The sequence below is a fragment of the Phacochoerus africanus genome, chromosome 12, assembly GCF_016906955.1.
Source record: "Phacochoerus africanus isolate WHEZ1 chromosome 12, ROS_Pafr_v1, whole genome shotgun sequence".
NCBI classification, from domain to species: domain Eukaryota; kingdom Metazoa; phylum Chordata; class Mammalia; order Artiodactyla; family Suidae; genus Phacochoerus; species Phacochoerus africanus.
Window position 1 is genome coordinate 29,381,008 of NC_062555.1, and position 27,846 is coordinate 29,408,853.

The 27,846-nt window shown below is 54.6% G+C and overlaps 1 protein-coding gene across 4 annotated transcripts in view; it reads left to right on the plus strand.

Annotated features, from left to right (window-relative positions):
- Positions 1-21,394: 21,394 nt before the first annotated feature.
- NAV1 (neuron navigator 1) overlaps positions 21,395-27,846 on the plus strand; it is a 217,303-nt gene continuing 210,851 nt past the window's right edge. The window contains exon 1 of one of the 4 annotated variants that reach the window (XM_047755313.1): positions 21,395-21,662. The gene's annotated coding sequence lies outside the window, so the exon portion shown is untranslated. The remainder of the gene's footprint in view (positions 21,663-27,846) is intronic. The other 3 variants (XM_047755315.1, XM_047755314.1, XM_047755316.1) reach the window with 3 other exon arrangements.

Consider the following 27,846-nt stretch of genomic DNA (forward strand, 5'->3'; position numbering starts at 1 on the left):
GTGGGTAGCAGACGTGGCTCAGATCCCGCGTGGCTGTGGCTCTGGTGTAGGCCAGTGGCTACAGCTCCAATGAGACCCCTAGCCTGGGAAACTCCAAATGCCACCGGAGCGGCCCTAGAAATGGCAAAAAGACGAAAAAAAAAAATAAAAGAAAATAAAAAAAATAAAAGAAGATGCCATCTGCTCCCCCAAGTCCTGTCCGGAGGAACACGGAGACCTGAGAGAGACTGAGAACATAGGGAGACAAAGCACTTCTTTGGGTCTGCGGTGTCGTAGCTCATTCACTGCATTTCCAGGTCGAATGGCACCCTTTGCACTGGGAGCACACCGAATGGGGTGCAAACCACACTCAGACCTCGGCGCACATTTCGCTGTGCTGTGCCTACTCCCCGGGTGCCCTGCTGCTTGCTCTCATGGGCTCCAGTGTCTCTGAGAAGGAAGCCTCCTCCCGCCCATGGCTGTGGCCCCGGGGGCAGGTCTTGGAGGGCTGCTGGGCAGCTGGTGGCCCTTCCTCCGGGTCACGCACAGGTGCAGCTGCCACATCTTCCAGCCTGGACAGGTGTCGAGGCCTCAGACCCTCACAGGCCTCATTTACAGCCCCAGGTGGCCGAATCATCTCTCCTCCAGGAATAAAATCAAGCATCTTAGAATCCAGAAAATGAGGTGTTTATCTGGGCTTTTCTGACTTCCTGCCCTAAGAAACAGCTTTCCTTGGGCCAGGCCTGTCATGCAAACAGGGCCTCCAAGGAGTTCCCATCGTGGCGCAGCAGAAACGAATCCAACTAGGAAATATAAGGTTATGGGTTCGATCCCTGGCCTCGCTCAGTGGGTTGAGGATCCGGCGTTGCCGTGAGCTGTGGTGTAGGTCGCAGATGCAGCTCAGATCTGGTGTTGCTGTGGCTGTGGGGTAGGCCAGCAGCTGTAGCTCCAATGAGACCCCTCGCCTGGGAACCTCTATATGCCATGGGTGTGGCCCCCAAAAGACAAAAACAAACAAACAGGGCCTCCAAGATTGGGATCACTGACCGACCAGGATTTCTTGCAGATTCGGCGGTTCTCCTCTGAGCCAAGTGAGAACTGGGGGCAGAAACCAGGGGAAGTTCTGGTCCTCCGTGCGCTGAGCCAGCAGTAGATAAACACGCACATTAAACTGTAGGACTTCGTCAGGTCAGAGGCCAGGGGCTCGCTGCCCAAAGGGGGTGGCCTCGCAGGATCATCCTGCCTCCCGTCAGTTCACCCGATCCTGAGCTGGGAATTTTGGAGTCTTGCCCAAGCCTTTACAAAAGGGCAAATTCCTGCCTCTCCTTCTTGGGTCTCGGCTGGTCCTGTCTGGGTGGTGGGACTGCCGATGGAGTTCCGCAGTGAGGACAGCCAGCCTGCGCTGCGAAACAGCCTTCAGGGAGGTCCAGGAAACCGAGGTCACCCCTGGAATCTCCGGGAGGCTCTCCAGCACCTCGCTCTGAAATGCGGTGGCTGGGGACCCGTCGCACAGCCTGAAAGGCTGCTGAGAGTGGCTGGCTCAGTGATGGTATTCGTGCAACACTAAGGCAGCAGGACCGTCCCAGACAAACCGGGCTTTGTAATCGCCTTGCGGGCTTCATTCCTCTCCCCGGTGAGGAGCACAGGGTCAGGGAATTTGCACAGAGAAAGTGAGCACCTGCAGGGCTGGGGTTCTGTGGGGAGCTGCCTGGGCGCACAGGGAACGTGCTTAGAGGAACCTGCTGCCCACCGGCCCTGGGACGGTTATAGCCATTTCTCAGCTGAGATGAACCCAGGAGAGCCAGGCCCTTGGATCCCCAGAGCCATGACGCCCTGAAGGAGCCCGGGCTGAATTTGCGCTGTGAGCCCCAGCTCCGCCATCGAGCATGGGACACATTTTTGCCAGAGCTTCCTAGTGGCTCAGCGAGTTAAGGATCTGGCATGGTCATGCCTGCGGCGTAGGTTCAAACCCTGGCTCTGGAACTTCCACATGCCTTGGGTGCGGCCCAACAATACATAAAGAAAATAAAATGTATTCGTGACCCCTAGACCCGTCACGGGGAGAATTTTATGATGCAGTTATCACATCCCTGTGTTGTGTACCAGGACCTAACTTTGTGAGTTGTGTTGTAGGTCAATTATACTTCAAACTTGTAGAAAAAGAGGTCAGATTTGTGGTTAGCGGGGGGGGGGGGGGGGGGGAATTGGATGAAGACAGTTAAAAGATACCAACCTCCAGTTAGATGATAATAAGTATGAGGGCTGAAATGCATCAGTAAATCTGAGAGTTCTCAACCCATGGGAAAAAACAGGTTGGTAGGTTTTTTTTTTTTTTTTCGGTCTTTTTGCCCTTTCTAGGGCCACTCCCGTGGCACATGGAGATTCCCAGGCTAGGGGTCCAATTGGAGCCATAGCCACCAGCCTACGCCAGAGCCACAGCAACGCAGGATCCAAGCCACGTCTGCAACCCACACCACAGCTCACGGCAACACCGGATCCTCAACCCACTGAGCAAGGCCAGGGATCGAACCCGCAACCCCATGGTCCCCAGATGGACTCGTTAACCACTGCACCGCGATCAGAACTCCTTGTTGTTGTTTTTTAATGAAGTATTTCTCTTTGTGTGTGTCTTTTTGCCTTTTCTAGGACCGCTCCCACGGCATATGGATGTTCCCAGGCTAGGGGTCCAATCGGAGCTGTAGCCACCGGCCTACACCAGAACCACAGCAACGTGGGATCTGAGCCATGTCTGCAACCTACACCACAGCTCCCCGGCAACGCCGGATCCTTAACCCACTGAGCAAGGGCAGGGACCGAACCCTCAACCTCATAGTTCCTAGTCAGATTCGTTAACCACTGTGCCTCGACAGGAACTCCAGTGATGTATTTCTATGAGAGGATGGATGCTCCCTAAACTTATTGCAATGATCAATTCATGATGTGTGTGAGTCAGATCATTATGCCGGATACCTTAAGCCCGCACAGGCTGGGTGTCAGTTACATCCCAATAAAACTGGGACTACATGATGTGAATACTGAAAAGTAACTGCTGAGCTCTGTCTGCACCGTGGGCTTAACAGCAACCCCCCCCCCCAGTCCCCCGCCCCCGCCCCTGTGGCTGAAGGTTGTAGGACTGTTTTTACCCCCTCTTTTGTAGAGGAGGTGACTGCTGGGTGGTAACCGGCTTAGTGACACATGACCATGGCTCCGGTTTTCCTCATGTGTGAAACACTCATAAAGGTTCCCACGGAGGGTCCCAGATAGCAGAGAGGGGATATGCCCCCCTCACACACAGGGCCCCAAGGCTCCCAGGGCTCTGAAGTCTTAGGTTTTATTGCAAAAATGTAAGGTTTGCCTCCTCCTTCACAAGTACCTGAAAATCATTTACAATAAGAGGAATGGGGGTTCTGAGAAAGTGTATCCTGCCGACCTTTGTGGATCCCGGGCTATGATGGGCCCATTGTGGGGCCTGGGGTGGTTCTAAGGCTCCTTCCAGGCCCGGATCTCCCTGCATCTCCCAGGATCTCCCTGGATCTCCCCAGATCTCCCTGCCTCTTCCCAGATCTTCCTGCATCTCCCAGGATCTCCCTGCATCTTCCCGGATCTCCCCGCACCTCCCCAGATCTCCCTGCCTCTTCCCAGATCTTCCTGCATCTCCCAGGATCTCCCTGGATCTTCCCGGATCTCCCTGCATCTCCCCAGATCTCCCTGCCTCTTCCCAGATCTTCCTGCATCTTCCCAGATCTCCCTGCACCTCCCCAGATCTCCCTGCCTCTTCTCAGATCTTCCTGCATCTCCCAGGATCTCCCTGCATCTTCCCGGATCTCCCCGCATCTTCCAGGATCTCCTTTCATCTTCCTGCTATCTCCCCAGATCTCCCTTCATCTTTCTGCATCTCCCCGAATCTCTCCGGATCTCCCCAGATCTCCCCGGATCTGGCTCTGCCCTTCTGAGGCTGTGACAAGGGGGCGGTGGCCTGGGCCTGCACTCCTCCCTGGGGACCCCCATCCCACTGTTCCTGTCTCTGAGGAGGAGGAGTCCCAGGGCCTCTCCAGGTCTGCAGGAGAAACAAGCTGGAGGGTCCCAGGCAAGAAAGGGCAGGAGGGTCCCTGTAAATGTCATGCACATAAGACACTTGGAGATGAGAGAGGGGGAGCCCAACTGGAGGCTACGGGGGGGCCCCCTGATCGGGAAACCGGTTCCCATCCTCAAGCCGCCCCTTACACTGAAGCACAGGGAATGTCCCAGGGACAGAAAATTGCTTCAGAAACCCCTGGGGAGGCCCTGGCTTGGCCGTCAGGGTGCTGCGGAGCAGGCTGAGTAACTTGGAAATGGCCACTTCCCCTTCCCCGCCCCGCCCTATAGTGGTCGAGTCACTTCCCCTGTGCCCTCTGCAGCCTCTGGCCAGCCCCTTAGAGGTGTCACTCGAGGTCCTTGTGGCCAGGCAGCTCTGGGGAGCAGGGTAGTGGGGAGGTCCCTTCAGCCTTCAGCATCCAGCCTCCCGTGCACCTGATCTGCTTGCTTCCTTCTTGCTTTAAAACGTCTCCAGTCGAGGACCCTCCAACCTTCTCCACTGTCACCTGGCCAGACAGCAGATGGGTAAGCCACGACATAGACTGAAAATAACCAGGCTTTTGGCAAGACCTTGATGCCTCTGTTCCATCCGGATCGACAGAAGGAAATGAGACTCCAAGATAAAGATGAGCTCGACACAGCTTTTACACAGCGCTCACTTAACAGGAAGGCCCTGGGGGCCTGGGCTCCGAATCCTCTGTAGCTCACACCTGCCTTGCCTGGAGATGTGCTTGGTCTTACGTTTTTTTTTTTTTTTATGTTTATGTTTAATTTTCCTTTTCCTTTTTTTTTTTTTTTTTTTTTTGCTTTTCAGGGCCACAGTTGTGGCATATGGACATTTCCAGGCTAGGAGTCCAATCAGATCTGAGCTGTCAGCCTATATACCACAGCCACAGCAACTCCAGATCCGAACGGCCTCTGCAACCTACACCAAAGCTCAGGGCAACGCCAGGTCCTTAACCCACTGAGCGAGGCCAGGGATCGAACCCATATCCTCCTGGATATTAGTCAGGTTTGCAACCTGCTAAGCCACAACAGGAACTCCTAATTTTCTTTTTAATGTTTTATGTGTTCGAGCACCAGAAAGTTCATTTGTTTGGTGAGCACTGGGAGCGAGGCCGCCACCTGCTGGTGAATTTGTGAATCACACTCAGGGGCCTCCCAGCCTAGGCGGACCTTCATTCCATAACGTAGGAAAAACCCAATTTAGACAATCCCTTTTTCACTAGGATCACTTGATTCTTTAAATTCTCTTGACTCTCCCTGGAGACATCCTAGGTTCCTAGCAGAGAAGCCCAAAGTCCTGGGACACGGCTCAGAGAAAAAGGCTTTGAAGGAGGTGGAAGCTTGTTTGGCTCAGGATCCTCTTCTCCGCACCTGCGAATGATCTCTTCCCAGGACCCTCTTCCCTACCTGCCAGGCAGCTCCCACTATGCACCAGACACTGGGTGTCACAATCGGGGGTCCCCAGGGAGAGGGGGGATGTGTGCACAGGTATGGTGCAGGAGGACAGAGCCCAGGGCGTGAGGGGCTCAGGAGGGGAGCCTCCTGGCAGGAATGGGAACAGGGTTTGTGTGAGCGGTTACACCCACTAATGAGCTGGGCCGTGTGGAAGCGGAAGGAGTTCCTGTTACCTGCTGCTGTGTAACCTGTCACCCAAACGCAGTAGCTTATAACCACAGTCACTTGTTTTTCTCTCTTGTGGCTCTGGGCTTACAAGCTCAGCAGGACCGGTCTTGCTCAGGGCTCCCATATGATGCAATCAGGTGACAGCTGGCTGAAGTCATCATGGAGTGATCTCTTGTCCCGTGGCGGATGCTGGCTGGCAGCTGGGACCGTATGCAGGAACCCCGAAATGTAAGCATTCCAGGAGGCCAGGCTGGGCTACGGGGGCAAGCATCCCAGGCTGGACCTGGAGGAAGCTGCCTGGCCTTTCCCAAACCAGCCTGGGAAGCGGGGGGTTAGAACAGCCCTTGCACGCCGCCGACAGTCACAAACCCCACCCAGGTTCAGAGAAAGCAGACGCAGACCCTGCCTCTTGCTGTGCGCGTGTCGAGGTTCTAGAGGTTCTAGAGGCTTAAGGGCTGGAAATATCATTGCAGCCCTTTTTGCAAAAGACGGTTTGCCAGAGGCAGGAAGGTCACTGCAGGTGGGTCCCTTCAGCCCTGGTGCCTTCAGAAATGTGTTTCCTAAGAAAGAAAGCAGTTTACAGACGGGGCATTGCTAAGAGAACACAGGAGGCACTGAGCCAACTTCACTAAGACTTGCAAAAACATTATTTTGAAAAGGAGGCCTCGAAAAAGGCGTGGGTGCAGAATGCACCCCCGAGGGGGCGGCGGGAGGCTGTGGCTGTCAGCCAGCGCACCGGCCAAGGCAATGGAGCAGTGGCCATGGAGGGAGCCGGTCAAGTGAGGTCCTGCCAAGAGGGACCCCCAGAGGGGGAAGAATCGGGCTGGTGTCATGGCAGCCAGTGGCCAGAGACTCTGCCCCCGCTGAGTGTAGGAGTGGCAGTGTGCTGGGCCCAGAGCAGGATGCAGGAAGCAGGAGAAGCTGTGAGGCAGCAGGAGAGACAAGCTGCATGCAGTCATGTGGTAGCCCCTGGTCTGGAGTCCCTGCACAGAAGCGGGAAATGTCCTCCTGCAGAGCAAGAGTGGGAGAGAAGACATTGCCCACGCAGAGAAGGCAGGTTGGCAGCATGACAGGCACAGAGGGAGATGGAGGACCACGCCAGAGCATCAGGGCCCATAGCCTTGTGGAAGCAGGTCTGGGATGCCCAGGACCCTCCGTGTCCCCCACCAACCTTTTGGGAAGAACGGGTGAGCGTGGGTCAGAGGCTGGACAAGCTGGGGACGGCAAGGTGAAGCCTGGCTGTGGGGGGCTGCCCCCTCAGTGGTCTCCCCCTTGGTGGCTGCCCAGCATCTTGGAATCTTCCAGAGACACCACGTCCACCCCCAAACTGAAGGGAAGGAGCCAAGGTTGCTCTCTCCACGGAGCCCAGGATGCAGCCTGCGGAGGACAAGAGCAGCCCTCTCTCCAGGATGCAGGGTGTTAAACCCCATCGCCCATGTTTCCCACTTGTTTTTGAGCACTGGGGGGCCACCCTGAGCCCCCTGCTGTGGCGTGATTTACTTGAAGGAGATTACGCTGATTCTTTGTAGCCTGGGGTGCATAGACCTGGTACCAATGAAAGCTTCTTTGCTGCAAAGGGCTAAAGAGAAGCATGAAGTTGTGACTTGTTTCTCTTGGGGAACTTCTTCGATCTAGTGCCTAGGATAGCGTCTGGTCATAGGAAGTGAGAAAAAAGGAAGGAAAAAAAATAAAAAGGAAGGAAGGAAGAAGAAAAGTTAGATAATTTTTTTAAAAACGTGCCTGGACGTTCCCATTGTGGTGCAGTGGAAGTGACTCCAATTAGTATCCACGAAGGTACAGGTATGATCCCTGGCCTCGCTCAGTGGGTTAAGGATCCAGCGTTGCCATGAGCTGTGGTGTGGGTCGCAGATATGGCTTGGATCTGGCTTGGCTGTGTCTGTGGCGTAGGCCGGCAGCTATAGCTCTGATTCGACCCCTAGCCTGGGAACCTCCATATGCCGTGGGAGTGGCCCTAAAAAGAAAAAAAAAAAAAAAAAGCTGTGCCTGGTTTCCTAGTCAACCTGATATGGTCACTCCAGGAGAACCAGGGGCATTACCTATAGACATAAGGTATACATTTCTTTCTTTTTTCTTCTTTTTACAGCCACACCTGCAGCACAGGGACGTTCCCAGGCTAGGGGTCGAATCGGACTCATAGTTGAGACCTACCCCACAGCCACAGCAACATAGGATCCTTAACCCACTGAACGAGGCCAGGGATTGAACTTGCACCCTCACAGAGACACTAGGTCCTTAACCCACTGAGCCGCAGTGGGAACTCCTGAGATCATTTCTTTAATTGAAAAAGTCAGCTTTTAAGAGATATAATTTGCCTACCATATAATTTGCCCATTTCAAATGTACCTTCCAATGGTTTTGAATAGATTTTTAGCATAAGCAGTTTTGCAACCAACACCGCAAGCTGTATTAGATCATTTCGTCAAACCAGTAAGAAACCCCATAGCCTTTGGGGGTCACTCCCTGTTCTCACCAAGCTCCCCAGGCTCAGGCAACCACTAATCTACTTTCGGTTTGACTTGTCTGTTCTGAACATTTCATAGGAATGGTGTCATGTAACATGTGGCCTTTTGTGTCTGGCTTCCTTCACGGAACACGTGTTTCCAGGGTTTATCCACGTTGTAGCCGATGTCAGCACTCCGTTCCTTCTTATTCCTGAATCACATGGATAGATGTGCTAATTTTTTTTTGTCTTTTTTTGCTATTTCTTGGGCTGCTCCCGTGGCATATGGAGGTCCCCAGGCTAGGGGTCCAATCGGAGCTGTAGCCTCCGACCTACGCCAGAGCCACAGCAACATGGGATCCAAGCCCCATCTGTAACCTACACCTCAGGTCATGGCAACGCCGGATCCTTAACCCACTGAGCAAGGCCAGGGATTGAACCCGCAACCTCATGGTTCCTAGTCGGATTCGTTAACCACTGAGCCACATCAGGAACTCCATGGATAGATGTGCTATTAATCCACGCATGACTTACAGCATTTCAGGTGTTTCCATTGCTTAGTGCTTTCCCTGGTGCTGCTACCGTGTTGGGTATAAGTTTTTGTATGAATACATAGTTTTTTTCTTTTTTCATTTTTGGTGGCTCTGTGGCACATGGACTCCCCAGGCCAGGGATCAGAGCCAATAGGACCTGATATTGATTGCAAATGGGTTAGAGGGGTGGCGTTTGTGTGCTGGAAAATGGGTGTGGATTGATTGATTGATTGATATTGATTGTAAAAGGGTGGTGTTTGTGTGCTGGAAATGTTCTAAAACTGACTGTGGTTCAGAAGTTCCCGTTGTGACTTAGCAGTAATGAGCCCGACTAGTATCCGTGAGGACAAGGGTTCGATCCCTGGCCTCGCTCAGTGGGTTAAAGGATCCAGCATTGCCATGAGCTGTGGCGTAGGTCACAGACATGGCTTAGATCCTGCTTTGCTGTGGCTGTGGTGTAGGCTGGCAGCTGGAGCTCTGATTCGACCCCTAGCCTGGGCACTTCCGTATGCCATGGTGCAGCCCTGAAAAGCAAAAACAAACCAAAAATCCCACAAAGAAAACCCGGACTGTGGTGATGGTTGTATAGCTCCTTATTTTTATTATTTTTTTCTTTTTCAGCCACACCCACAGCATATGGACATTCCTGGGCCGGGGATTGAATCCAAGCAGTAGCTGCAACCTGCACCTCAGCAATGCTGGATCCTTAACCCACTGCACCAGGCTGGGGATAAAGATACATGAAAAGCATATAACTGAAAAAAAATTTAGCCTCAATATATAAATGTATATATTTAAATATTTATATATTTGTATAAATATATACAAATCAAAGGAAAAAGTTGAACCATACATGTGGGAAAAGATTAGGAGGCATGCCTAGAAGGCAACCCTGATGACCAAAAGACTCATGAAAAGATGCTCAACCTTATTCACGGTTGGTGAAATACAAATTAAAATGGCAATGACCAAAGTTCCCCGCATGGCTCAGCAGTCAACGAACCCGACTAAGATCCATGAGGATGAGGGGCTGATTCCTGGCCTCACTCAGTGACTTAAGGATCCGGTGTTGCCGTGAGCTGTAGTGTAGGTTGCAGACTCGGTTCGGATTTGGCATTGCCGTGGCTGTGGCAGAAGCAGCTCGGATTTGACCCCCAGCCTAGGAATCTCCATATGTTGCAGGTGCAGCTCTAAAAAGACAAAAGATGAAAATAAATAAATAAATAAAATTGCAATGACCTACAATCTCACATCCGACAGATTTATAAGCACCAGTATCACCCCCTCAAGACACACACATGCACAATCACAGTAAGATGTGTACAGGAGGTTCCATGGCAGTGAAATTGCTGCAGCAGCAAAACGCTGAAACCATAGAATAGTCAGCTGTAGTATAGTCCTACAATGAAATATACACAGCAATGAAAATGAATAAACTAAAAAACTACATTCATCAACATGGAGGATGCTGACAAATATAAAGTTATGTCAAAAAAAGAAAGCTGTAGGGAGTTCCCGTCGTGGCGCAGTGGTTAACGAATCCGACTAAGAACCATGAGGTTGCGGGTTCGGTCCCTGCCCTTGCTCAATGGGTTAATGATCTGGCGTTGCCGTGAGCTGCGGTGTAGGTTGCAGACGTGGCTCGGATCCCGTGTTGCTGTGGTTCTGGCGTGGGCTGGTGGCTACAGCTCTGATTCGACCCCTAGCTGGGAACCTCCATATGCCGCGGGAGCGGCCCAAGAAATAGCAAAAAGACAAAAAAAAAAAAAAGAAAGAAAGAAAGCTGTAGAAGATCATATGTGGTTAAACTAGCCTATGTGTATATAGTATATAACAGATCATGGGAATGGCTCACACCAAGTTCAGAATCATATTCCCTGCGTGGGGAGGGGAGAAATTCAGGAGGGGAGGACTTCAAACTATTCTCCCACTGCTTCACTTCTTACACTGTATGGTGTTCATAGGTGTGGTGGTTAAAATGTGTATGTTAGCTTGACCGGACCATGAAGTGCCCAGATATTTGGCCAGAGTTATTCTGGGAGGGTATTTTGGGGTTTTTTGTTTGTTTGTTTGTTTGTTTTGTCTTTTGCCATTTTTGGGGGCTGCTCCCGCAGCATATGGAGGTTCCCAGGCTAGGGGTCTAATTGTAGCTACAGCTGTCCGCCTACACCAGAGCCACAGCAACTCGGGATCCGAGCCGCGGTCTGCCACCTACACCACAGCTCACGGCAACGCCGGATCGTTAACCCACTGAGCAAGGGCAGGGATTGAACCCGCAACCTCATGGTTCCTAGTCGGATTCGTTAACCACTGCGCCATGACGGGAACTCCTGGGAGGGTATTTTTGGATGAGATGAACATTTAAATTAGTAGACCAAATTTAAATTAGTAAACCAAACTTTCCCCCTGGGATTGGTGAGCTTCATCCAATCAGTTGAAGACTCGAATAGAACAAAGAGGCAACCCTCCCCCCCAAATAGGAGTTCCCACTGTGGCCTCACTACGTTGGGTTCCCTGTAGTTAAGAATCAGACATAGGAGTTCCCGTCATGGCTCAGTGGTTAACAAATCCCACTAGGAACCATGAAGTTTCGGGTTCGATCCCTGGCCTCGCTCAGTGGCTTAAGGATCCACTGTTGCCATGAGCTGTGGTGTAAGTTGCAAACGTGGCTTGGATCCTGTGTTGCTGTGGCTCTGGCGTAGGGCGGCGGCTACAGTTCCAACTGGACCCCTAGCCTGGGAACCTGCATATGCCCTGGTGCAGCCCTAAAAACAAAACAAACAAACAAACAAACAAAACAACCTGACATAGTGTCCACAAGGATGCAGGTTTGATCCCTGGCCTTGCTCAGTGGGCTAAGGATCCAGTGCTGCTGCAAACTGTGGTATAGGTCAAAGATGAAGCTCATGTCTGGTGTTGCCATGGCTGTGGTATAGACCACAGCTGCAGCTCTGATTCAGCCCCTCGACTGGGAACTTCCATATGCCTCAGGTGTGGCCCTAAAATGAAAAAGAGAGAGAGAGAAAGCACCCCTCCTGTCTGCTGCCTTCACACTGGGACATGGGCTTCTTCCTGGGTCTCAGGCCTGCTGGCTCTCAGAGCAAAGCTCCACCACCAGCTCACTGGTCCCCAGGCCTTCAGACGCAGACTGGAACGAGACCATTGGCTCTCCAGAGGCTGCAGCCTGCCAGCCCCCTCGGTGGGTCTCAGGGCCAGTCTGGTGTGCCTTTGATCCCTGGGGGCCATCCCAGCAAAGACCTGGAAGACTTCAATTGCCTCCCTGGGGTGTACAAAATAATTTTCAAAGTATCTAACCCCCAGATGCAAATGCTCCGGGTGCCAGCTTCTGAGAGCCACACACCAGTTTCTCATGGAAAAGGAGAGAGTAAAGCCATAATTACACATTGGTCCCCATCCAAGGGTGCGTCAGACCCACAGTAAATTGAGCTGAAAGTTCATTTTTTCCTTTCTTTCTTTTTTTGGTTGAGTGATTGAACTTGGCTGGTGGAGTGTTGCTAATGGTTCCAGGCGATCAGCATCCCTCCTCCCAGAAACTCAGTCTGGGTTTTATTCTAATTTCTTCTTGTCTCATCGCAGCAGCCCGGCTGGAGGGGCACTGAGCCGAGCCATTTCTTCCCGCCCTTCCCAGAAGGATTGCCAGCTGCCCCCACCCCTCCCCTTCTCCTGGGGTTTGGCCAGGTGGCGACAGGGACAAAAGCGCCAGCAGGGGTCAGCAGCGACTCACATCTGCCTGGCTCCGCCGCCCTGGCCTTCGGGCCCTCTGGTCCAGGTCCCCCGAGGCTGGAGTTTAACCTCCAAGGGGCCCTGCATCTCTGAGCATCTCCCGCCCAAGACTCCTCTCCCGAGTGGGGAGCGGAGAGTGGGGGTAGGTTCACTCAGAGCCTGGCTGACGTGGGAGGGGGCGTGTGGTCAGACCTCAGGGAGGCCTGTTCACTGCCCAGTTCCACCCCCTACCCCGGGAGGCTTTGCCGTGTAATCAGATGGGTGATGCCGTGCGGGGGTCGGATGTCAGAGACATCCAAGACATGGGTCGCGGATCTGCGTGGTTGAGCTTTGCTCAGAGACCTGGGACTCCTGGCTGGGCTGGGTATCCAGGCTCTCCGTGTTGGCGGTGCTCCGGGGGTGGGGGTGGGGGGGACGGGGGACGGGGGGCGGCCTCGTTCACACCCACGCACTTGGTTGGGAATGGAATTCTCTTCTCCTCGGGAGCATCTAAGAACGACGTCTCCGTCTGCAAAGCCACACAGAGCGAGCCCTGCCCTTGTTTGCAGGCACATCCCTCATGCCGGCCCCACTGCCCATCTTCTTCCAGCGCTGGTTCCCTATGGCTCCTCCCATCCACGTGGCTGTTTCACCCCTCCGGGCCCCTGCCTTCCCTGCTTCTCCCTGGCATGGTGGGGGGAGCACCCAGGGAAGCAACCAACGGGGGGCAGGCCAGGAGGGGGGTGGTGGCTGTGGGACAGCTGTCCAGCTGGAAACAGCCCTGGGCTGGAAGAGGGTCCAGTCTGTGCTGAGACTCTGGGCCCAACACCCTCCAGGAGGCCTCCCCCACTGCCCCGCTTATGGGTAGAGGCCCTGCCTCCCGCCTGCCTGAGCAAGGGGACTTGGGCCAAGCCTGGGCACCTGGCCTGCTTTCCCAGGAATAGAGTTACAGCAGCTGATCCAGGCAGCAGGTGTGGGCTGGCGTTCCAGCTGCCGCAGGGCACATCTGTACCCAGTGAGAAGGCTGCAGCAGCTGCTCCCGCCAGTTGTACACTCGTCCCCCCAACACACCCCCAGAGGGAGGGGGTCCCCAAAGGGCCAAGAGAGAGCACTGAGGGGGTGATCAGCGTTCCCAGAGCACTCTGCCCCCAGGATCCCGAGTGGGACCCCTTGCCAAACTGCCCCCTCCTGGCCCCTGCAGCTGGGGATGGGGGCTGTGTCCTCTGGCCTTGCAGTCCAGCCCTCTGGCTGCAGCGGGCCCTGCTCCCTTCCCATGGGCTCAGCTCAGCCTCTGCAGGCTGGACTCAGAGTCCTGGCTCTCAGTGGCTCTCCCAGAAAATGGGGAAGGAAGTGCTTGGCAGGGTGGCTCTTAATACATGCAAAGGATTTTACCAAGTGAGTGTCTCAAATTGTCACTTAAAGGGAAAGGGGGACATTTGGGGTTCAGTCTGAGCCAGGCACTGGGTCCACTGCTTTACCCACATCATCCCCTCAGACCTTCCAACAACCTGCCAGGTCATCTGTCTGCAGGGGACAGGCCCAGGCTACAGTCACACAGTAGGATGCAGTGAATCTGAGACCTGATCACAGCCCTGACTCCAAAGCTTGTACTCTGTCCCCTGGACACGCTGCTCAAAACCTCCATCTCCTCTGAGTTCCCATCGTGGCTCAGTGGTTAACGAATCCGACTAGGAACCATGAGGTTGAGGGTTTGATCCCTGCCTTGCTCAGTGGGTTAAGGATCCGGCGTTGCCGTGAGCTGTGGTGTAGGTTGCAGACGAGGCTCGGATCCCACGTTGCTGTGCCTGTGGCGTAGGCCGGTGGCTACAGCTCTGATTCGACCCCTAGCCTGGGAACCTCCATATGCCGCGGGAGCGGCCCAAGAAATAGCAACAACAACAAAAAAAAAAACCAAAAACCTCCATCTCCTGGTAAAACCCACATGGGACTCCCATCCCCTCCTCCCCTCGGAGGGAATTCCCTCCCATGCCCACCTCACCCACCCCACTCACTGCAACCAGAGCCACGTCTACAACCTTATCACCAGGTTCACGGGCCAACTCTTGCCACCAACACCTCCTACCATGGCGTCCAGCCCCCTGCCCCCCCACCGCCGTGGACCCCACAGCCCCCAAACCTCAGGGGCTACACCCAGCACTCACATCCAGGCTGTGATCCCCACATGCAGGGTCCCCCTCCTGGGGCCCAACCTGCTGCTCCCTGACACACCTGAAGCTCTTCTCTCTCTCTCCCACTGCATCTCAGTGTTCTTACATCCTTCTTTTGGCCTCTCAAGACACTTCTCCTCTTCATTTTTTTCTTTTTTTGGTCTTTTTGCATTTTCTTGAGCTGCTCCCGCAGCATATGGAGGTTCCCAGGCTAAGGGTCTCATCGGAGCCGTAGCCACCAGCCTACGCCAGAGCCACAGCCACGCGGGATCCGAGCCTCGTCTGCAACCTACACCACAACTCACGGCAATGCCAGATCCGTAAGGCACTGAGCGAGGCCAGGGATCGAACCCACAACCTCATGGTTCCTAGTTGGATTTATTAACCACTAAGCCATGATGGGGACTCTTCTTCTTCATGTTTCAGGAACATTTACAGATAGAAGAAAATACTCACAAAGGATGCTAGGGCTATAGCTCACTGTTTACTCACAACACAGATCACACCTGAAGTTGGTCCCCTCATACAAACAACCACAGCAGCTCAAGCACAGGAGGAGTGAACAACGCCTTCAGTGACCTCCCCTGGGAAGGGAAGCAGGAGTGACCACTGCTACCCGTCAGAGATGTCCCAGACCGCTTTAAAGGTGTATTTTCTTTCTCTTTGTTTTTTGGTCTTTTTTTTTTTTTTTTTTTTTTTTTTGCTTTTTAGGGCCGCACCCATGACATATAGAAGTTCCTGGGAGAGGGGTCCAATCGGAGCTACAGCTGCCAGCCTACACCACAGCCACAGCAACATGGGATCCTTAACCCACTGAGTGAGGCCAGGGATCAAACCTGCATCCTCATGGTTACTAGTCAGATTCGTTTCCGCTGAGCCATGATGGGAACTCCTAAAAGGATATTTTCATAAGATATGGTATACAGTTGTGTGGGAGCATCTTTGGGCATAAATTGGATCATAGGGTGCAAACTGTTTTGCATTTTTTTTTTTCTAGGGCTGCACTGGCGGCATATGGAAGTTCCCAGTCTTGGGTTGAATTGGAGCTGCAGCTGCCCACCTACGCCTACGCCTACGCCACACCAGATCTGAACCATATATATGACCTACACCACAGCTCACAGCAACGCCAGATCCTTTTTTTTTTTTTTTTTTGGTCTTTTTGCTATTTCTTTGGGCCACTCCCACAGCATATGGAGGTTCCCAGGCTAGGGGTCGAATCGGAGCTGTAGCCGCCAGCCTATGCCAGAGCCACAGCAACACAGGATCTGAGCCTCGTCTGCAACCTACACCGCAGCTCACGGCAACGCCAGATCATTAACCCACTGAGCAAGGGCAGGGACCGAACCCGCAACCTCACGGTTCCTAGTCAGATTCGTTAACCACTGTACCGCGACGGGAACTCCAGCAACGCCAGATCCTTAACCCACTGAGTGAGGTCAGGGATCGAACTCTTGTCCTCATGGATACTAGTCGGGTTTGTCACCACTGAGCCATAACAGGAAATCCCATGTTGCAACTTTTATTTCTCTTAATGTTCAACTCTTTTAAGATTCTGTGGTGTGTCATAGATATAAATAGCTTGTAAGTTCTGGGTGGAAAAATAGGATTCCTTGGGGGCCTTAAGAATCAAGCTTAGGCTCTGCCTCCTGTCACAAGGGCAAAACGTGGGATCCCTTGTTTAGCACATTATTAAGAATTTGAAGATGGCGCAGTTCCCTTTGTGGCTCAGTGGTTAATGAATCCAACTCAGATCCATGAGGTTGCGGGTTCGATCCCTGGCCTCGCTCAGAGGGTTAAGGATCCAGCATTGCCGTGAGCTGTGGTATAGGTCGCAGATTCGGCTCAGATCTCACGTTGCTGTGGCTGTGGCTGTGGTGTAGGCTGGCAGCTGCAGCTCCAATTCAACCCCTAGCCTGGGAAATTCCATACGCCACGGGTGCAGCCCTAAAAAGAAAAAGCAAAAAAAAAAAAGAAAGAAAGAATTTGAAGATGGCAACAGCAAAGCATTAAACCAAGCAGGGGCCATGCCCAGGTCACATGCCCGTGAAGCTGGCCTGCCCGTGGGCTCTGCAGAGACTGGCGGTCCCCTGGCTGCTTTGAGTCAATGCATCCCCTGACTTGACAATGGACATTCCTGCCTCCATGTTGGACCTTGTCCCTTGATTCTGTACCCGGCCTCCAGCTGCATTCTCGTTCCAGCACAAGGAAATTCCATTGTCTCTGCCTGCCAGTCAGCACTGCCCTGAGGGCCTCCCAGAGAGTAGGGGTGCTGCCGACAATGACACCCCTGTGCCTCGAATGCAAGTCTGGTGGGAGATAAGACAGCGCTGAACTACCAACCAAGAGGCCTGGGTTCCATTCCAGCCCTGCCGCTGAATTTGCTGTGTGTCCATTTGCTTGACATCTTGGCACCTTAGTTTCTGTAACTGTTGAAAGAGAGGGTGGGACTGGACAGTCTTCCAGACCAGGCCCAGCTCCGAAGGGCCACACTCAAGGGACCCTAAGAGACCTGAATGGTAATAACTCAGATCCTACCATGTGTCACTTCCAGTACATGCTCATTAAATGCTGGGGACAGGCGTACGAGGCAGGCATTGTTGTTCCCATTTTACAGATGATGAGGAGGAGTTCCCATCGTGGCTCAGTGTTTAATGACTCCGACTAGGAACCACGAGGTTGTGGGTTCGATCCCTGGCCTCGCTCAGTGGGTTAAGGATCCAGCATTGCCATGAGCTGTGATGTAGGTCGCAACGCGGCTCGGATCTGGTGTTGCTGTGGCTCTAGGGTAGGCCATTGGCGACAGCTCCGATGAGACCCCTAGCCTGGGAACCTCCATGTGCCACAGGAGCAGCCCTGGAAAAGGCAAAAAAAAAAAAAAAGGGGAGAGAGAGAGAGACTCTACCAGAAATGTGTAGGGAAATAGACATAGTCTTGAACTTGGTTGTGGTGGCAGCTGCATCACAGTAGCTTTACGAAGCATGGAAATGCACACTTAGAATGGGTGACCGTCAGGGTATGTTGATTATACCTCCCAAAAGCTGTTCAGAGGAAAGAAATAAATGTGCTGAAGCTGGTAAATGACAGAGCCCCTGGCTGCGGCCCCGCCCCACCACTAAGCCCTGCTTTCCTCTGCGGACCCCCAGCAGCCAGACTCCCCGATGCAGATGCCTGGCTGGAGGGCACAGGCAAGACCCTGACCTCAACTTCACCTATAAAACAGAGACAGGAGCGCCCCAGTGGCTCAGCAGGTTAAGGATCTGCCGTGTCACTGCAGCGGCTCGGGTAGGTCACTGCTGTCCTGTGGGTTCCATCCCTGTCCTGGGAACTTCTGCATGCAGCAGGTGCAGCCAAAAAATAAATAAAGTAAAATACAATACAATACAATAGATAAACATGAGACCTACGAAATGCTTAGACTGCAGCTGGTGCCCAGAGAGTGCTCTGGAGGCTGGACGATGGCTCTTTCCTTGGGATGACTCTCGCCAGAGCCTACGGAGAAAGAGGGAGGCTGTCTCCCCTGCAGCCCCATCCCTGCCCTGTTGGCCCCTTAAAGAGGCACCTCTCTGGAAAAGCCGGCTTTGGCCAAACACAGTGACTGGCTGTCAGCACATCTCACTTCCTGGTACCAGAGAGAAAGGGAGAAACAGTGCCTTCCCCACAAGTCTGCGGCTCCCTCACTTCTCTAAAGCACCCTGCACTGCACCAGCCTTCCCCACGGACTGCTTCTCCAGGGGTCTGAGTCAGTGGGTGGGGCCGACTGCCATGCCCATGCCCCACCCAAAGCACTGGCATGAAGGCCCTGCAGGCTAAGGGAGGAAGCTAGAAAGGCCGAGCGTTGTTAGTATTCAGATTTCTATCACTCAGAAGTGAGTTTTGCACGGAGCACAGAACCAGAGTGCACGTGGTGGGATGGGGTGAGGGGAGGTGTCTTCTATTTCCAGTCGCCTTTCTCTTGATATTTGCTCAGCGCTGTGTCAACCAGCTTCTCTTCTGTTCTCTCATGAGGGCTCTCCCAGGCCTTGGTAGGTGGGGGGGGTGGGGGAAGCCCCTGGGTGTCCCCCCGCCCCGCCTTTCGATGAGCGCAAGGCAAGGGCCGAGCCAAAGTGAGGACTCAGATCCTCTGACACCCAGTGTTTTTCCACTACGCTTCTGTGGATGGAGCCAGAGGCTCCCCAATGCTGTTTATTAAATGCCCGAGAAAATAAAGCCTTGCCCTGTGCTCCCCTCCGGCCAAACGGACTGCTCTGGCCACCCTGCGGGGGAGCCGGCAGGGGCAGACAGTCCCCCGGCTGCATGAGGTGTGGGAACTCTGATGCTCAAACCCACCCCGGGCCAAACGTAAAACAAATTAGCTCTAATCCTCAGACCTCAAGCTGGCAGAGCCCCCAAGATCTCAGGCCAGGCCTGGAGATGCCACCTGCTGTGCTTGCTCAGGGCTCCTTAGGGGCTCCCTAGGCGTCTCACCTCAAGCCAGATCTGAGACTTCATGGTGACATCAGGCTCCTGGGCTGATTTTTTTATATCCCATTTGTCACACTGACATTAATCCTCTTGTTAACAATCTCTTTCCTCGGAGCAGGCCTGGCTTTAAGCTGGGGATCGAGGGGGGCATGGGTTGAAGGGTCTCAGTGAGGTCAGCAGGGCCTGGAGGCCACCTTGAGGGGATCTAAGTCAGAGCCAGGGTCCCCCGCACGCCTCCTGCATCACCTCCCTGCAGCCAAGCCCTTCTTGACTTTCCTTCTTATTGATTTTCATGTTTAAGGAAAATCCATTTGCTTGATTCAGAGCAACTGAGTCATCACTGTGTTGGGAGGAAAACCACTCACAAGGCAGGCACTTGGCAGCGGCCTCTTCTGGGCTGGGCGGGACCCTGCTTTCTGCCCAGACGGCGGTGCTGCGTCTGTGGTCCCGGGGGCCTTGCCCCGCCGCCGCCCCATTCCCACCTTTGCTCTCAGGCACCAGCACAGCCTCAGCCCTTCCCCACGACCAGACCTGGTCTGTTCATCACCCCCCTACCCCCAGCCCGTCCACCTGCTGGCGTGTTAATCTGGACACCCGCACTGTGGGAGGGCTGTGACTGGGACATTTGGGGGCAGGGGACAGGGATGAGCAGCCATTCATAAAAGGGGGAGGAGGGAATACTGATGGACGAGATTTAACCCTCAGAAAGCCATGGTTTTGGCCTTCTTCCCCATTCAGCACCCAGGCAGCAGCATCTTCCCAACATTATGGGTGCGGGTGGGGCCCTGAGTCCAGCCTCCCCGAGGGTCAGCAGACAGTTCAGGCTCTGATACGAGCTGGCAAGCCTGCTGTGTAATCCTCAGTCCTCTGGCTTAGGAGGGCCAAGGAGCCCAGCCAGCCCACACCCCCTTGAGCCTCGAGAAAGGACAGTGCTTCTTCTTAAAGGACCAGGCTCCCCTTTGCTGGCCCAGGAGCTTGTGAAAAGCAGGAGAGGTCCCAGTTAGGGCACCGCTGAATGCCAAACTGGATGCAGGGTGCGGGGCTCAGGGATCAGGATAACAACAAATGGTTACAGAGTAGTTCCAGGCACTGTCCTGAGTGTGTCACCTATACTGTCACACTTAATAATCCTCCTGACAGTCGCGGGAGACAGCAACTATTATTACTGCATTTCATAGAGGGAGAAACTGAAGCGCTCAGAGGTTCAAGAATCCGTTCAAGTTCCCAGGGCTGGTGAAGCGTAGCTCCAGGAACCCAGGCAATCTGCCTTCGAGCCCGGACTTCCAGCTGCTACACACAGGGTAAGGGGCTCATCACATGCACGGGTCCCTCTGAGACGCCCCCACCCCCACTCCGCAGAGACAACTCATTTCTTTCACAGACAAAACCATCTAAAAACCCTTTTCCCTGATGAGGTGGGATTCCTCAGTGTCACTTCTGGTCCAGTATCTGGTGTCCCTTTATTATTCCCTTATGGCCATCCACAGCCACTGTGACCTGAGTGACTCGATGGGCGTGGCAGGGCTCTGGACTCTTGAGTGCAGCTGCTGGCCACTGGTTGATTCCCTGGTGAAGGGTCCTGAGACCCAGGGAGCTGGCTCTTCTGAAACTAATGTTTGGGGGTGGGGGGGAGGCAGCAACATCTCTGATCGCAGACTCCAGGGTCCTTGGTGGCACTATTCCCTGTGTCCCAGAGCCCACTGTCTGCTGATGTGCTCTCTTGGGATGTAGGGCTGGGGGCCTGCACTGCACAGGCAGTGCCCTAGGTTCTGGCGGAAGCCCTCCTTCCAGCCATTCTGCAGGTCTGGTCACCTCCTCTCCCCACCCCACCCCTGAGGTCCCAGAAGGAGGAGGGGCAGGAGGTGGAATGGAGTCCCATGCCTTGTATTACTGAGCACCTACTGTTTACCTGGCTCTCCTGGGGTCTCCCCTCTCCCCTGCACCCGTGTCCCAGCTCAGACAGGGGGACAGAGGAAGGAAGGGGGCAGGCAGACGGGGTGTGTGGGGGTGGGCTGGCCGACCCATCTGTCCCCTCTCCTAAGAACTGCCCAGCCGGCCGAGGACTTGGGTGGGGGTGGGGGCGGCCAGGCCTGGAAGTGGCGGCGGCGGCCCGGGGCCAAGGAAAGGCTCGATTGTGCGAAGGCTTCCTGCCCGCCACCCAGCTCCTCCTTTCTGCGGCCGCGGAGGCGGGACGGAAGGCGAAGGCAGGAAAGGGTTACGGGAATAGCGTTCCAGCGACAAAGTCTGGAAGGGACCGGCGCCTCCGCCCCTCTGCGGGTTAAACGAGCCCAGCGCGGGGGGTGGGGGAGCGAGGGCGCCGAGCAGCGCAGCCTCCGCCCCCCGGCCCGGGGAGGCGGCCGGCGTGTGCCCGGGGCAGCGGGTCACCAGGCTCCGCCCCGCGCCCGGCCGGGACGCACTTTGTTCGGGATGCCGCCTCCCTCCGCGTCGCGGGGCCGGGGCCGCCGGCGGCCCTAGTGCCAGCCCGCGGCTGGACGCGGACGCGGACGCGGACGCCGAGACTCCGCGAGGGCCCAGCCGGCGCGGGAGCCCGAGAACTTTCTCCTCGCGCCGAGGGCTCGGCCGCCGCGGTCCGGATGCAAGGAACCGGGGCCCGGGAGTGCCGGCGTGCCGGTGAGTTGCCCGCACGGAGACCGGGCGGTCGCGGGGCGGGGCTGGCAGGTCCTGCGGGGCCGGGACCGAGTCCCCGGGGCGCGGGTGGGGGAGGTGAGTTCGCGCCCCCGGGAGGCTGCGCGCTAGGCGAGGAGAGGCGCTGGAGTAACAACCGGGGTGCCAGCGGCTTCTCGGGAAGGTGCGTGTCTTCATGTCCCTGTGGGGCAGCCCAGGAGTTGACTCACCAGGGGCCACTCAACTCCAGCCTTTCCGAGCCTCGGTTTCCCTTGCGGTGCAGTTGAAAGTGTGTTGAGACCCCATCATCAGAGACGCCGAGGAGTCCCTGCCCACACCTCCCATCCCAGGAGAGAAGAGCTGGGCAAGTGACCTTGGCTCGCAGGTCTAGAAACCCTCGCTGGCGGGGGTGATGCGCTGAGAATCGCCCTCTTGGAGCAAGCTTCCCGGAGGACAGGGAGAGAGGGGAAGAGAACGGGTGGGCTCGGAGCTCACCTGGGGGTCCCCTTGCTGGGGCCCTCTGGTCCCTTCTATGCTCGGAGCTGATAGAAACTGGTCGGAGGATAAAGAACCGGCCAGGTCTGAAGGGGGCAGAGAGGGTAGGCGGGGTGGGAGAGGCTGACCGGTGGGCGGTGGGGGCCCTGGGCAGAGGTGACGTCCATCCGGCAGTGAGGGTTCCTTGTCCCTGAGCCCAACATAGGAAAATCAGCTGGCGAGTCAATGGGACTTTGTTAGGACAGCCCAGGGCGCAGCTGGCGCCGGCTTCTGGGAAGCGCCGGATCCCCCTGGATAACGTGCTGTTTATCCGGCTTCCTGTTTCAGTGGTTGGGACCCCATTGGCTGGTTCAAATGCAGTGAAGCCTGCGGCCTCTTGGCGCTGCAGAAACCTAGGGTTTGCATCCTGCCTGCGGTCCCGTTCCCCTGCGTGTGTCCCGTGTGTCCCCTGCAGTCACTTGTCGTGGGGGTTTAGGAACTTCACACAAAGACACCCCCCCACCTCCCGCCACCCACTCCTCTCCACGTGGGCCGAGCTGCCACCCTGTAGATCCCGGGTCCCTTCCAGCCAAAGACACAGATGACTCCAGCCTGCTTATGATTTGTTTTTTAATCCTGCTTTGAATTTTGGTTTGTGTGTCTTTGGGATTAAACTGAGCAGTGAGGCGGGGAATCGGAGTGGCTGTGGATTTCCTCCCAGGTGAGCGAGATGAGCTTTATGGGGTCCGCACTTTCCCCAGTGGCTCAGGAGGCGAGTTTTTCATCAGCTTGTGGTTCTGTGCCTGCTTGGCTCGCCCCCAGGATGCTCAGGGAGCAGATAGGTCCTCACGTCTGTGCTCCTGGGTCAGGGAAGACTGGGCAAAGCTTTTCTGGTCTGTGCTGCAGCCTCGAAGGGCTGCTTCCTGAGCTTCCCAGGTTCAGCAGGAACAGCCCCTACTCTGAACTCAGGAAATGGATCTGAGCTCCCTCGGGGCAGATTTCACCTTCCGCTTTGTGTTTGTGTCTCCGGGTGAGCACCTTCCTGCCAGCTGGCCTGTTTTACCACCTGCAACAGCCAGCGCTTAGCAGGTACTTTCTAAATGTTTGTGGAATTAATACAATTGGAAAAAAAACCCTTAGGTACCACCCAGAGGCCTCCCATCCAATCTGGTGCCCCTTTATTCTTGCTTAGGTTTTCTTTGGGTGTTGTTTGATCTGCCCCCCCCGCCCCTCCCCGCCCCCCCACCTTTTCCCCCCCTCAAAACCTGGTCCCTAATGAGGTTGATTTGGGCAAGCTTTAGGCATGTAGGCTTTTCCCAGATCTTCTTGGGCAGTCCTGGCCTGTGGAAACTGAAAACAGAGAGGCTGTTTTTTCTTTCCCTTCCCAAACCTTACAGCAGCTCAGCTTTGGCCTCGGGGAGCAAAAGCTCTCGTCCATCTTTTTAAATTGGTCTCTCTTTTCATCTTTTCATTTTCCATCAGTGACCCTTCCCTCTTCTTTTAAGGTTTGGAAATTCTTATAGGGGTTGGCCTTTAGAAAAACTAGAATGTCAAAGTCAGACGGATCGCTTCCCCTCCCAGCCCCTGCCCTGCCCTCCCAGAGGGAGGGACAGGCCTCCCGGAGGGAACAGAGGGGCGCAAGGCCACGCGGCTGGGGGCTGCTGAAGCCGACCTGGGACACAGGCTTGGGACTTCCAGTCCTGGGCTCCGTCCTTTCAAGCAGGTCGCCTCCCCACATCAGAATGCTTCTCTTCCTCGTGTTCCCCCCCATAGATCTCCGCAGATGTTCTGTGGCTGCTGGTGAGAGAGAGGAACAGAAACCAGGGGAGACAGAGCTGTCTCTGATGGAACCAACCACCAGCTCTTAGAACTAGGGATGTGCCGACACTTGGCAAACGCTTCATCTTTCGGGCCCGGAGTCCCCAAAACCATCATTAAGAGCCCTTCTCGTTTTTTTTTTCTCCAACTTAAAAAAATAAATAAATAAAACCCCACCAACTTTTCAAGTGGGAAACACCCCCCTAAGGAAGCAGTTTCCGGGGCTGGTCCGCCCCCCGCCCCAGGAAGGCTGACTCAGGCCCCGTTTCCTCCAAGGGGCCTGGGATCTGGCTCACCAGTTTCCTGTGACTCTTGAGATGTGAAGGGAGGCAGGATGGCTGGGACCCAGGTCACTCTGACCTGCCGGTGGGTGTGGTTCCATCCTCAAGCCAGTGCCTGCTGCCAGCACTGCCATCCCATTACCTCTCTTTGCCGGACTTTAATGAGATGCACCAATTCGCATAAAAAATTAATGGTGCTGATGTGTGTCTGTGCCAAGGAGCGTGAATAACAAGATGTTTCCACTTCAAGGGGCCCCGAGAAGGCGCTGATGCCAGGTCCTCGGAGGCTCTGAACGCTTTCCTAAACGGGGTTGTTTGTGTTGCTCTTGGATCCTGAAACAATTGTTTATGAGCTCTTGTGGCTTCTTTGTGTGTTGGATTCCTTGGGATTTTCCATATGTAGGGTCAGGTCAGCTGTGAATAGAGAGACGTTGGCTTCTTCTTTTCCAAGGCTTTGGTTGCTTTTTCTTCCCCGATCACTCAGCCTAGAACCTTGAACACGGTGCGGCGTGGCTGTGGCGAGAGTGGGCAGCCCTGTCTTGGTCCTGATCTTGGCAGGGAGACTTTCCAACTTTCCCCACCAGGTAGATGTCTGCTGTGGGGTTTTTATACAATGCTCGTTATCGTATTGAGGAAATCCCCTCTAATCCTAGTTTTCTAAGGGTCTTTTAGCATGCAAGGGTGTTGCATTTTGTCAAACGCCTTATTTTTGTGTCAGTTGAGGTCACCATGTGTTTGGGTCCATTGATTGTTTTTTCTTATGTTGAAGTGCCTTTGAATGCCGAGAAAAATCCATCTTTAAGCTTTTTTTTTTAAATGCCACGTTTCACCTCTTTTATTGAAAAAATTGAAGATATTGGCGGTCCTCTCCTATACTACAGGGAACTCTAGCCAATCTCTTGGGGTAGAACGCGATGGAAGATAGTATGAGAAAAAGAATGTATATACGTGTGTGTGTGTGTGTGAGACTGGGTCACTATGTGGTACAGCAGAAATTGGCACAGCATTGTAAACCAAGTATACTTTAATTAAAAAAATAAAAAATTCGAAACCAAAAAATTTGACAAAGTGCTACCATGCTGTAGTCAGGTGGGTTGATGCATGTTTATTATAGTTTTCTTTATAGTTACTGTATTTGAACCATTCAAATGTTTTATGGTGGTAAAAGAGCTATAACAGAAAATTGACCATTTTAATCACTTTTAAGCATACGGTTCAGTGGCATCAAGTCCATTCACATGGTCCATCTCCAGAACTTCTTCATGTTCCCGAACTAAGAGTCTGTACCCATTAAACAGCAGCTCTCCATCCTCCACCCACCCTTCCTGCCCAGCGCCGCGCCCCTCTCTCTCCCCGTGCCCCTGGCAGCTACCACCCTATTTTCTGTTTTCTTTTCTTTTTTTTTTTGCTTTTTAGGGCCACACCCATGACATATGGAAGTTCCCAGGCCAGGGGTCCAGTCAGAGCTGCAGCTGCCAGCCTACACCACAGCCATGGCATCGTGGGATCCGAGCCCCGTGTCTGCGACCAACACCACAGCCCAGGGCAACACTGGATCCCCCACCCGCTGAGCGAGGCCAGGGATCAAACTCACATTCTCATGGATCCTAGTCAGTTTGTTCACTGCTGAGCCACACCAGGAACTCCCTGTTTTCTGATTTCGTGACTTACAAACACTCTCCCCACCACTGCCACCATGGTGGAGACGTTTGACCAGCCCAGGTGTAGACATGAGCTTACCCAGGTGTAGACATGAACTGACTGCAGGTTCTCACAGGGCTTGGAGGGCACCGAGTGTGAGCTATTTCTCTGTCTCGGGGGCTCCATCTTAACGGACTCCCCTGGGAAGCTCTGGGAAGGTGCTGGTCCCTGGGTCCAGCCCATCAGCTCTGCCTGGTTTGGACAGCGGCTCCCTCGGTGACTCAGTGAGGCTACGACCACTCTGTGGTTGAGCTGATTTCCTCCTGGGAACCCCTGGCTGGTCGGCAATTTCAGTGGTGCAGTTCCCTCCCCATCTGGACAGTAAAACGGACCCACTTTACATCCCTCCTCTGATTTGAAAATCCATTTGTGGGCGTGCCCATCGTGGCGCAGTGAAAACAACTCTGACTAGGAACCATGAGGTTGTTGGTTCGATCCCTGGCCTCGCTCAGTGGGTTAAGGATCCGGCATTGCCGTGAGCTGTGGTATAGGTTACAGCCATAGCACCAATTGGACCCCTAGTCTGGGAACCTCCATATGCCGAGGCCACAAAAAGCAAAACAAACAAAACAAAACAAAAACTATTAGTAAATAGAATGAATGCCAACTTCTATAGAATTAAACTTTCAAACTTGGAAAGAACCATAGGGGTCATGGAGCCCGTGTTTGTTTTTCGGATACTGCAGGTCCTCTAAAATGTCCCCCCCAGCGCCCTCTGGCTGGGACCCCTCTGTTGCTGGGGACGCCCTGCCAGGCTTCCTCCTGTGTTAACCTGTCATGGTGAAGATACTGAAGGGCGGCTGGCCGTTGGCACGTGCACCCCTGAATATAGTTTGGGGGGGTCAGCAGTAAACAGTGCAGAGTGAGTATAGTGACCCGCATGGTGACAGCCTTTCAGCGTCTGGAAGCAGCCCTGGTTCCTTCAGCTCCTCCTCGCTGGCTGTGATCAAGCATCTGAAGGCGGATGATGTCGTAGTAAGAATTTGGACCATGAAATGGGCCAGGCTTGGAGTCAAGGTTCAGAGCTTGACTTTGCCGGTAAAATCCCGAGTGCAGAATGAGCACGTGCATGATTGAAACCCTCTTCTCCCCCGGGTTCCTGGCAGCCCGCTAACCCTAGAGACTCGGCCTGTCCCTAGAGTCTTGCTCCTACCACAGTGGCTCCCCAGCTTGCCCATCCTCCACTCGTCCCCCTCGCCCTCCTGTCCCAGCGATGGCTGTGGTCTAGCCAGTTGGGGAATCCAGTGGGAGGGTGACTGGATCACGTGAGCCCGTGAAGCCTGCCCGGTACCTGGGACATCCAGGTCCGATCCCCCGGCCCCCCTCACTGTCACCCTGAGGACAAGCTGTGGTCTGTGTGCATCCCAGTGGAGGCAGCTCTCAGTTGTGCAGGCAGGTGTCCCGTGGAGCTGGCCATGGGGCAGGGACCGGGAGCTGGAGGCTTCTTACCAGGGACAGTCTGAGGGCATCTTTGGCTTGTCACTGTGTGTGGCCTTGAGCTCTGTCGTGTCCCCCATGTCCGGTAGATGTGGGGCAGAGTGTCAGACCCCAGGAAGTGTCTGTGAAGCGGGTCACTGGTGCCTCTTTCCCCAGCTCACTGGTGCAGATAATTGAGTTGACTGGGCAGGCGTGTCTGGGTCCAGGTGCCGCTAAGATGCCAACTGTTCTGTCTGTTCTCCTGGCAGCAAAGGAACCAGCTGACCAGGCCCCGGGGGGAGCCCTGCCAGGACCCCCCCCAGCAGCTGCCTGCCTGGCCCTCATCTGCACTGGTTCTCGGGGCCCCTGGCTGCTCTCCGCACCCCACACCACGTGGGCCCCCCCTCCTTCGCCTCCAGGGCCGCCAGGATGTGTCCGCAAAGCCCTCCTTACTGCGGCAGGGGGTGGGGTGGGGGGGAGGTGGCAGCTGCGGGGTCAGG